Here is a 9,860-nt window from a genome sequence, read left to right on the forward strand (position 1 = left end):
ATCACCCTCTTCAACAACTCATATCATCATCTTTCATTATAACTCATCATAACATCCCCTCTCTTCGCCCAAAAGTCACCCTCTCCCCTAGCTTATTCTCAATCGCTAGGCATTCTATGTCAATTTAAGATTTAAGGAATAAAATTGGGGGGTTTATAAGTGTGAAATGATGCCTTGGAAGGTCACAAGCTTGTTGGGAATGCGTGCGTGCACACGCCCAGAAGCATTTTCAGAAAGTGTGCGTGTGCACAAAGTTGTGTGTACGCATAGAAAGTTAAATTTTCAGGGTTGAGTGCGCACACAAGGTGTGCTAGCGCCATCAACCGAATGGCATTCCCAACGTGTGCGTGCGCACAGGCCTGTGCGTACGCACAGCTCGCAAACCTTCGTTGGTTGTGTGTGTGCATAGGGCGTGCTAGCGCTCCCATCAGTGGCCCTGTCCCCGCATGTGCGTACGCACAAGGCTGTGCGTGCGCACAGGTTCAAAATCCCACGGGGTGTGCCTGCGCACACAAACCAGAAGTCTCAAATTCTGCAAAATTTGCAGAATTCAGACTTTTGGCCCAAACTTCCAATGGTCATATCTCTTTTCAGAAAATTCAGATTTCTACCAAATTTAAACCATTTTAAAGCTTATGAAATTATCTTTCTTTTGATATAAAATCATCAAATTCTGAAAACAATAGTTCAAGATATGATCCGTTGAAGTTTATCAAAATTCCATTTTTACCAAAACTCATAAATTCCCAAATTTCAAAACATACACTTCCCAATCCATTCAAAATCAACCAAAAACTCAACCATCCTAACATCAATCATTTCTGTTCTTGTATGGATACCTGGAGAGAGAGCTCAATCTTTGGGAGTCGGCGCCGAGCTATTGCTTTTGGTGCCGACCTTCAGGTCTTGTGATAATCCGAACTTTTCTCCAAGAGTGTGTCCAATCGCATAGAGCTTTGAACAGGAAACAGGGGGGAGTGCACCTGCAAAGGCACTCCGAAGCTTAAGTTAGTATTGAGAATTCAATGTGTCCTTTAAAATAGAAGATCATACCTTTTTATAGGTGACAGCGTATAGATCGGTTACGTTCCTGTATTTATTGTCTGTAATAAAGAGCAATAATAAGAGTAAATGTCAGGTTGGACGTTTCACATTTGTGAAGTAGTCCTTTGAGCTTATCTGTAACGTCAGATTTCAATAAATGATATTTGATTATTAAGTAGTGCCTGCAGTGCCGAGTTATAACTGTAATGCCGAACTGTAACGCTGATGATGTGATAAATGCCGAGTTATAAATAGTAAAGCCGATTTATAATATTGAATTTATTATGGCCGGACCACAGCCCCCAAGCTTAGCCTGGGGAAGTGTTTAATGAAGCAGGTTGAGCTTTTAATGTCGTGTGAATCGGTTGCTGATCAGTTCGGCATGTGGTTTGACTTTGTTTTCGGTTTGTGGTTTAACCTGGTAGCCCCCAGTTCAAGATGCTTTATTGAACAGTTACTGAGGCTAAGCATGCATGATTAGGAAAGAGAAACAATTAAGTGAGGTATTAATGAGTTTGCTTGTTTCCAAGGTTGGTTTTTTAGGTCCGAGACGCTGGATTTGATGGGAAGGGAAAGTATTTGGTTTAAAGTGGGTTAATTTAAAGTTGTGGGAAAACTGAAAGGTTGCATGCTTGCTGCTTTATTTTCCTCAAGTGTTATCATCCAAACAATGAGTAAGAGAGGTGAGTTACTTGTGACTATTTTTGCTTTCTCTGTGTAACCGTGTGTCTCTTCTTCTTCTTTTCTGCTTTTTCTGTGTAACCATTTGTCTCTTCTTCTTCTTTTCTGCTTTTTCTGTGTAACTGTTTGCCTCTTCTTCTTCTTTTCTGCTTTTGATTTTTCAATGGGTTATGAGAAAGAAACAAGAGGGGAGATAGATTGGTCTTATGATTGGGTAAATGGTGATGTGAAAGATTGTGTTTCTTTGTTTCTGGATGTTGGTGCTGTGAGTCAGATAGATAAGCCGAAGGTTGTTAGGGCTAACTCTGGGGTTCGATTGGAACTGTTACCTTGTACTGTGGATGATAGGGTTTTTCATAGAGGGGAGGGTTTTGAGCATTTCTTTATGTATAGTTCCATTTTAGAAGAATTGAGGGAGAGAATCCCTTTCAGTGAGTTTGAGTGTAAGGTGCTGAGGCAATTAAACTGTGCGCCTTCACAGCTTCATCCTAATGGTTGGGCTTTCCTTCGAGCGTTTGAGATGCTGATGGAATTTTTGGAGGAAAATCCGTCAGTTGAATTGTTCTTTTCACTGTTCCAGGCTAAGGGAGTTTGGAAAGGTGGTTGGGTAAATTTGAATAGCTCTCCTGGTTTTGCTGTGTTCAAGCTATACAAATCATCTTTTAAGAATTTTAAGGAAATGTACCTTAAGGTAAGTAGTTGTGAAGATGACTTTCCATTTTATGTGGACGAGCATTTGGGGGAGAGATTTCCTCTCTGGTGGTGTTCCGAGCCTCAGAACATTTTGGGTCATGAATCTATAAGTCCGAAGGATGAGTGCATTATTGAGTTTTTGACCGAGTTTATTGATCGGTGAGATTTGATTTCTATTTATGATCTGCTGCAATGGGAGGAGAATAAGGCTGCTGTTGTGGAATATTTGGGTAAGATCTTGGACTGTGGATGTTGTATAATGTCTGATGTTTCTGATTAGTTTTTCTGTTTTGTGCTTTTCAGGTGGCAAGTATCCAGGTGTATCTGCGGCGAGTTTGAGGTCTCGGGTGAAGAGCAAGGGTTTGGATAAAGAGGTATCCTCGTCCAAAGCAGAGAAGGTTGGTGTTGGCGAGGTTGAGCAACCAAAACGTGGGAGGAGGAAAGTTATTGTTAAGAAGAGGAAGGGTGATGTGGTGGATTTGTCCGATGTTTCTGGTGATGAGAAAGACGATGTTCCAATGGAAGATATTCATAGGTTTTGTGAGAATCAGGAAAAGTTGCATGGTTTGGTTGAGCAGAGTGAGGGGTCATCGCTTTGGGGAAGAGATCATCCTTTCATGATTACCGTGGATGACGTATGCCAGACCCCATCTGATGTTAGTTTGGCGGAAGAGGTAGGGGATGTGGCGATTGATCAGTATATGCAGGTAAGTTTTGTTTTTGAGGTAAAAGTGTTTTGTGTGTGTTTGTTTTGGGGTATTAATCTGTTACTCTTTCAGGTGGTGGGTTTGCGACTTGCGAGTTTGGGGCGCAGTCGTGAGAAGATTCATCGCAAGGTGGTTGAAAAGAAGGAGGATTCGAGCTTGAAGGAGGAATTGGCTGTTAAAGTTGCTAAGGTTACTGAACTTGAAATGAAGTTAGTTGAGGTTGAGAAACAGTTGAAGGAGGTGAAGGAGAGCTATGCTAAGGATGTTGAAGATTTAAAGAAGAAAGAAGCTGACTTATCTTCTTTGAGTGCCCGTATGATTGAGGTCACTGCGCAGATGAAGGAGTTGGAGAAGAATAAGCAAGGAGAGATTCTGGATTCCTTCCTTGAAGGTTTTGAGAGGGCTGTTCTTCAGGCGAGGTTTCTGGCTCCCGAGGTTGATTTATCGTCTATGGATCCGGGCAAGATAGTACAGGATGGTGTTATGATTGAGGATGATGGTGCTGCAGAGCAGGGAGACGAGAATGTGTAATTCTGGTTGTTTGTCTGTAGAGTTGTTTTGCTCCTGAGTTGAGCTTTTGATATGTCAATTTGTGGACATTTGTAGTTTGTTTTTTGTTATTGTAGCCTATATGTTGCTACTTTTGTAGAGAAAAACTTTTATGATAATATAATGCTATTGCTGGATGGTAAGTTGGTATGCTGATGGTAATAACTGTCATGGTCATTTAGCAATGATTGTTTGGTAGGTTAGTTTGAATGGTATCGGGTTTTTGATTTGGTTAAGTTAAGCATAATTGGCTTCCGAGATAGGTTTGTTCATGCTTTCTTGAATCAATGGGTTCCGAGTAATATTCGAATCTTGTCTGATTCAATGATTGGAGTCCGAGTTTGATCGGATTGCTATTTGATTGCTTGATCTGATTCCGAATTAAATCGGATTTTTGTCTGATTAAATGGTCGGGATCCGAATTAGATTGGATTGTTATCTGATGAACTGATTTGATTCCGAGTTAAATCGGGTTTTGTCTGATTAAGTGATCTGAATCCGAGTTGTATCGGATCTTGTCTGATTAAATGATCTGCAACCGAGTTAGATCGGATTTTGTCTGATTACATGGTCGGAATCCGAGTTAGATCGGATTGTTATCTGATGAAGTGATCTTATTCCGAGTTAGATCGGATTTTGTCTGATTATATGGTCAGAATCCGAGTTAGATCGGATTGTTATCTGATGAAGTGATCTGATTCCGAGTTAGATCGGATTTTGTTTGATTACATGGTAGGAGTCCGAGGTGGGTCGGACGTAAGCTTGTTTTTGATGATTTTATCTAGATGCGGTTAAAATCGGTTTCTGACTTTTGTCAAATTGAAAAGTATAGGATGCAAGTAACGTTGACTGAATAAAGTAATTTATTAATCTAAGACCTTTGAATTTAAAGGCCTAGGTAGGCTAGCCTCGTTAAAACCTCTCCAAGCAAAACCCTTGTGGGAAAAATCTTAGTAGTAGGAAAAAGAGTACTTGCCTGTCCCTGGTATTAGCTGTAGTATAACTTTAAGGAAGATACATTCCAAGTGTTAGGGAGATCTTTACCCTCTAATTTTTGTAGGCGATACGCTCCATTGCCGATGACTTCTGTGATTCTGTAAGGGCCCTCCCAATTAGCTGCCAGTTTGCCATGTGCTGTGGGTTTCCTGGCTTGTTCTGTTTTCCTGAGCACAAGGTCGTGGACTTGGAAAGATCTTGGTTGAAGTTTTTGGTTATATCTACGGGCAATGTGTTGTTGCATTGCTAAATGTTTTATTGCTGTGGATGATCGGACTTCTTCAATAAGATCAAGTTCTGTTTGCCGAGCTAGGTCTTGGGTAGTTAGGTCGGCCAATTCTGTGCGTAGTGAGGATTGGGAGATCTCCACATGGATCATTGCGTCTGAGCCGTAGACCAAGCGGAAAGGTGTTTCCTTTGTAGTTGAATGAGTTGTTGTATTGTACCCCCAGATGATCTCTGGGATAAGCTCTGCCCATAGACCTTTTGCATCGTCCAGTTTCTTCCTTAGAGCATGTAATATTACTTTATTTGCGGCTTTAGCTAACCCATTTGTTTGTGGGTGTTCTACTGATGAGAAGTGCTGTTTGATCTTTAAGTTCTACAAAAAGGATGTGAATTTTTGATCAGCAAACTGGCGACCATTATCAGTGATAATGTGCCGAGGAATGCCGAATCGACAGATAATGTATTTCCAAACAAAGGAAAGCATTTGTTGTGATGTAATCTTGGCTAGAGGTTGTGCCTCTATCCATTTGGAAAAATAATCAATTGCCACTACTAGGAATTTTACCTGTCCTGGGGCTGTGGGGAAAGGTCCGAGGACATCAATTCCCCATTGGTTGAACGGCCAGCTAACCTCAGAACAGTGAAGGAGTTCGGCAGGGAGATGTGTAATCGGACTGTGTTTTTGGCAATTGTTACAACTTTTAACTTTCGTGTGATAATTCTGTCTGATCGTCAGCCAATATAATCCGGCTCTGAGGATTTTTGAATACAGACTTCGGGCTCCGAGGTGTGTTCCACATATCCCTTCATGTGCTTCAGTAAGCGCAAGCTCTGCCTCTGTTCTGCAAAGACATTTAAGTAGTGGACGAGAGAATCCTCGTCTATATAGGCAATTATTATAAATTGTAAAAAAGGAGGATTGTCGGCGGAATTGTCGAGTATTTACGACGTCGCCTAGCATTAGCCCTGTTTGGAGATACTGTATGTATGGAGATCTCCAATCTGCTTCCTGTGTCATACTTAAGACGTGTGTTAGTTCAATGCTTGGTTTAAGTAGTGTGGATTGATAAAGTGATGACCTATTTGGTTGAGTACTGGCGATTTTAGACAAAATGTCAGCTCGGCCATTGCTCTCCCTTGGTATGTGCTGTATTTCATATTTGGTAAATTTTGAAAGTAAATTATGTACGACATCCAGGTATTTAGAGAGCAAAGGGTCTTTTACTTGGTATAGCTTGTTTACCTGTTGGACGACAAGTAAGGAGTCGCAATATACCTTGAGTTCGGTGATGTTAAGGTCGGCAGCGAGTCTGAGGCCGGAAATTAATGCTTCATATTCGCTTTGATTGTTGCTCGCCTTAAATGAGAAGTTGAGGGAATGTTCGATGATGTTGCCGTGGCCATCATCAAGTATAATACCTGCGCCACATCCGTGTGAGTTGGAGGACCCGTCGACGTATAAAGACCATTCTATGTAATCGTCAGTTATATTCGGCACTGAGAACTCGGCGATAAAGTCGGCCAAGAACTATGATTTGATTGATGCTCGGCCTTCGTACTTGATATCGAATTCTGATAGTTCCACTGACCATTTTACTAGTCGGCCAGCTAGTTCGGGTTTCTGTAGCACTTGTCGCAAAGGTTGATCCGTTCTAACGTGGATTTCATGGCTCTGGAAATATGGTCGGAGTCTTCTGGCTGAGAAGACAAGCGCGAGTGCCAACCTCTCGATGTTCGGGTAACGAAGCTCGGCGTTATGTAAGGTCTTGCTGGTGAAATAGATTGGGTACTGTTTCTTCTCCCTTTCTGCAACAAGAGCAGAGCTTATAGCCCAGTTAGTGACAGACAAATATAAGAATAGTGTCTCCCCTTGTAGGGGTGTGTGTAAAATTGGTGGTTTTGAAAGAGTTTGTTTTAAAGTTGTAAATGGTTGTTCACATTTATCAGTCCATTGGAAAGATTTTTTTGTTTTTAAGGTTTGGAAAAAACATGAAGATTTAGAAGTTAGGCAAGGTAAGAATCTAGAAAGTGCAGCAAGTCTCCCTGTTAACCGCTGGACTTCCTTGATGGTTTTTGGGCTTGTCATCTTTAAAATAGCTCGGCATTTCTCAGGATTGGCTTCGATACCTCGGCTAGTGAGCATGAAGCCGAGGAATTTACCACTTTGAACTCCAAATGCGCACTTTTCGGGATTTAACCGCATGTTGTATTTTCTTAGCTGTCCGAAGATTTCTGTGAGGTCGTCAAGGTGGTTATTGCCGATCTTTGTCTTGGCGACCATATCATCTACGTAGACTTCGATGTTCCTGCCGAGCTGTTTGGCGAAGACTTTGTCCATCAGACGCTGATATGTCGCACCTGCATTCTTAAGACCAAATGGCATGACTTTATAACAATAGTTTCCATATTCAGTAATGAAGGCTGTCTTATTTTGGTCGGATGGGTGCATTTGGATCTGGTTATAACCAGAATAGGCGTCCATGAAGCTGAGTTTTTCGAAACCAGAGGCATTATCAACTAAACAATCAATAGAGGGTAAGGGGTATGAATCTTTGGGGCATGCTTTGTTGAGATCGGTGAAATCAACACACATGCGCCATTTACCGTTATGTTTTTTAACCATGACGACGTTTGCCAGCCATGTTGTGAATCTGATTTCTCGGATGAAGCCCGCGTTGATGAGCTTCTTGGTTTCCTCTAGGGAAGCTTGCTTTCGGTCGTGTCCGAGATTTCTCTTTTTCTGTGATATAGGCCGGATAGATGGATCTAATGCCAACCTGTGCGATATGATGGATGGGTCAATGCTTGGCATATCAGCTGGGGTCCATGCAAACAGATCGGCATTTTGTTGTAAGAATGCTTGGAATGAGAGTTTTTCTTCTGAAGATAATGTTGAGCCGACGTATGTGAACTTATCCGTGTTTTCTGTGAAGTAGATTTTATCTAGGTCTTCTGTTGGAGTCGGCCTTTCCAGTGTTCCTGCTCTAGGATCAAGTTCGGCCAGCATGTGTTGGTTGTTCGTGCTACCGATATTGTGGACCTGGGCTGTTGTGTTACAGTAAGAAATTTTGAGACTATTGTTGTAGCACTCCCTAGCCTCTCGGGCATCACTATGAATGGTTGCAATTGTGTTGTCCTGCAAAGGGAACTTGACACAAAGATGAATTGTAGATACTATAGCGCCGAACCTATTTAAGAAAGGTCGGCCGAGTATAATATTATAGGGATTGAAGCAATCAACAACTAAGTATTGAATGTCTGAAGTTTTTGATGAAGGAAACTTACCGAGTGTGGTTTGTAACCACACAGAGCCCATAACCGGGACTCGCTCACCTGAGAATCCCACTAAGTCACCAGTGGAAGGTTGGATGATGTTATTGCTCAGTTTCATTTTCTGGAAAGTCGAGTAAAAACGAACGTCGGCACTGCTGCCTGGGTCGAGCAACACCTTTTTAATTAGGAGATCTCCGAGATGTAGGGAGATTACGACAGGATCATCCAGATTTGCTACGATGTTTTTATGATCGGCTGTCTGGAATGTTATTTGTGGAGATGCTGGCGGCGACTGTTGTTGACTTTTATCAGCGTCGATGGAAAAGATAGCCCGGTATGATCTTTTCCTGACCGAGCTTGTGGCTCCTCCACCTGCAAAACCTCCGGAAATACAGTTAATTTTACGTATTGGCAGTTCAGAATGGTTACTGTTCGGTCGGTCCCTATCTCGGTTATGTTGTGTAGCCGAGCTTTGGTCTCCTGGAGGAGGTGCTCGCCGCTGCATGTGGCCACTGATGAATTTGTCAAGGTGACCTTGCCGAGCTAATCGCTCCAGCAGGTCTTTGGCGATTATGCATTCGCCGGTATTGTGTCCGTGCTTCTGGTGGAAAGAGCAGTATTTTGATCGGTCAGTGGCTTTTGAATCTGGGTAATTGCCGGCTTTTCGTGGTGGCTTGATTAACTTTGAATTCAAGATCTCCTTGATGATGTCATCGCGCTTGGTGTTGAATTTGGTGTAGTTCTCATATCGTAGGATTGGTTTGAAATTCTTCTTGCCGTCCCGTGGCTTGTCGTCGTCTTTAAAGTAAGGTTTCTCTGTTTTCCGAGCTTGTCGGAGCTCTTCGATGTCAATCTGTCATTTAGCTTTCTCACGGAATTCGGCCATGGTTTTTGGTTTGGCCACAGCAATAGTCTCTTGGAACTTTCCTGGTCTTAATCCACTTTTTATGGCGTGTAGTTCTACTTCGGGGTGGAGGTCGGGTATACTTATAGCTATCTTTGTGAAGCGCGTCATGTAGTCCTTGAGGCTTTCGTGCTGGCCTTGCTTGACTGTGTTCAGGTAATCGGAGTCGTGGAGGTAGATGGCAGATCCAGCGAAGTGCTCCTCAAAGGGTTTTGATATGTCTCGGAATCGGGAAATGGAACCTGCAGGCAAAGAACAAAACCAATCAAGTGCAGGACCGTCTAAATAAGATGGAAAGCAACGACATAATACTTTATCGGATGCATCGTTTACTATCATTATGGAGGTGAACTTTTTGATGTATTTCTTCGGGTCACCTAACCCATCATAGGGAGTTAGGGTGGTTGGTAGAGTAAACCTTTGGGGCAGCACGAAATTCATCACCTCCGCCGTGAATGGTCCAGGGGAACTTTCCTGATCGTCATTTTCGATGTTTTTCTGAGTGTCCTCATTATGTTCAGGTTGCTCCCCTTCCTGTCGAGCAGTGTCTGAGACATGTGTTGGCCCTGACTGCTGTTCGGCGTCTTCTGTCCGTTCTTGTCGGTCATTGTTTTCGGTTCGAGTGTTATTCAAGTTGGCGATTTGATTTGCCATTCTTTGGTTCTCCTCATCCACAACTTGCCGCAACTCGGTCACCATCCGAAGTAATTCGGATGGCGAGGGTGGTGGTTGTTCAGCCATGACTTCAAAACGGGAACCTCGAGGCCGATAATATAGAGAGGGAG

Source organism: Arachis stenosperma, chromosome 4 (genome assembly GCF_014773155.1).
Source record: "Arachis stenosperma cultivar V10309 chromosome 4, arast.V10309.gnm1.PFL2, whole genome shotgun sequence".
Lineage (NCBI taxonomy): Eukaryota > Viridiplantae > Streptophyta > Magnoliopsida > Fabales > Fabaceae > Arachis > Arachis stenosperma.